Genomic DNA, 2262 nt, shown 5'->3' with positions numbered 1-2262 from the left:
GGACCCTGAGATCATGACCTGAGCCAAAGGCAGCGGCTTAACCCACTGAGCCACCCAGGCGCCTCTGAAATTTTAATCTTAGCGAAGACAACACAAAATCTAAAAGTCATAAATGGAAAAAAAAAAAAAAAGAGAGAGAGAGAGAGAGATTCCACATCTGTTCCAGCTCTTCTCTTCCATCATAAAGTCTATAAAGTAAAATGCTGGCTTTGCTAGCCCCCTGGCATTGAGGCCAAATGTGACCTAATGCTAGTAATGAAGGTGTAGGCAGAAATCATACATTATAGCCACAGACATAAATAATATAAATCAAAATAACAGTGAGGTATCATCTATTTTTTCATCTATTGGATTGATAAAGATCAAAGAATTTGTTAATACCAAATGTTGACAGTTTGAGGACACAGTTGTTCTTTTCTACTGTTGGTGGAAACCTAAGTTTATAGAAAGTATTTTGGAAGGATAATTTGGAAATATCTATCAAAATTCTCCTGAAAGCAAAAGTAACATTTAAGTGGTAAGAGTGGGCATGGACTTGCCATGATGAGCACTGGATGACGTATGGAAGTGTTGAATCACTATGTTGTACACCTGAAACTGACACAACACTGTACGTTAGCTAACTGGAATTAAAATAAAAACGCCAAAAAACATTTTTTTTTTAAAAAAGAGTAGGCATGGAAAGGAGGCAACAGGGAGAAGAGTCTATGTAGAGTCAAAGGGGATTCATTATATGACTGACTAAATATGGAGAAAAGGTTCTAAAATTACTAGGGATGTTAACAGAAATAGGGAGTCAGGAGGAGGCACTTGTTTGGACAGCAGACAAATAATCCAGTTTGGGATATGTTATGTTTTCTGATACTTTCACAAAGTCTCTCTAGATCTAGAGTCTAGATGTTTAGATGCTCATATAGAAGATTAATAATTTCACGAAGGAATAATCCAGGAACTCACCAGAAGGCAAACTGAGAGAATACCACTTAGTCTCAACTGTAAATAGGACCCACTTCAAGAAGATGTACTTCAAACAATGGCCAGACTTTCTTTTTCTTCTATCCAACTGACAAAGATTTTTTTTTAATAACTTAGTTTGACAAAGATGTAGGGAAATGGATACTTGTCGTATAGGTTGGTCCATATAAGTGATTACAACTTCTGGAAGACAATTTTACAGTATATAGCAAAAATCTAAAAAGTGTTAGGCCTTTTGAGCCATCAATTCCAATTCTACCTGAAGAATATATGTAAATGTTTTTATTTAATTGTTTTCCATCAAACTCATATATGGACACGGTACTAGAAAAATAAATTATTCTAAAAGACATAGAAGAACACAGTGCAAACTCTCCTCCCTCTCCTACCCATACTGCTCTTGAAAGGCCACCACTTCCAACATCTAGCTGTTTGATCTGTTATTTACATCTTTATGTTTAAATAATGTATTCAGCTATTTCTTTCTTTTTTTTTAAAGATTTTATTTATTCATTTATTTATTTATTTATTTGACAGAGAGAGAGAGAGAGAGAGAGAGTAAGTAGGCAGAGAACTAGAGAGAGAGATGGGAAGCAGGCTCCCTGCTGAGCAGAGAGCCCCATGCGGGGCTCAATCCCAGGGCCCTGAGATCATGACCTGAGCCGTAGTCAGAGGCTTAATCCACTGAGCCACCGAGGTGCCCCCCACTCCCTTTTTTCTTTTTTTAATATAGTTGACTCACAACGTTGCATTAGTTTCAGGTGTAAAACATAGTGATCCAACAAGTTTATAGATTATGCTATGCTCACAACAGTGTAGCTGCCATCTGTCTCCCTATAAGCTATTACAATATCATTGACTATACTCCTTATGCTGTACCTTTTATTCCCATGGCTTGTTCATTTCATAACTGGAAGTCTGTATCTTCCATTCCCCTAAACCCATTTTGCCCAACACCCTCCATAGCTCCCCTCAGTAACCATCAGTTGGTTCTCTCTATTTATAGGTCTGATTCTGCTTTTGCTCATTTATTTGTTTTTTAGATTCCATTTATAAGTGAAATCACATGGTATATGTCTTTCTCAATCTGACCTATTTCACTTAGTATAAGGCCCTCTATGGCCCTTCCATGTTGTCCCAAATGGCAGAATCTCATTCTTTTTTTAAGGATACATAATGATCCACTGTGTGTGTGTGTGTGTGTGTGTGTGTGTGTGTGCGCGCGCGCGCGTGTGTGTGTATGTACCACATCTTCCTTATCTGTCTATTTGATGGACATTTAAGTTA

Source organism: Neovison vison, chromosome 8 (assembly GCF_020171115.1).
Source record: "Neovison vison isolate M4711 chromosome 8, ASM_NN_V1, whole genome shotgun sequence".
Taxonomy (NCBI): Eukaryota; Metazoa; Chordata; class Mammalia; order Carnivora; family Mustelidae; genus Neogale; species Neogale vison.
The sequence above is the reverse complement of the archived record's forward strand: the minus strand, read 5'-3'. Positions refer to the sequence as shown.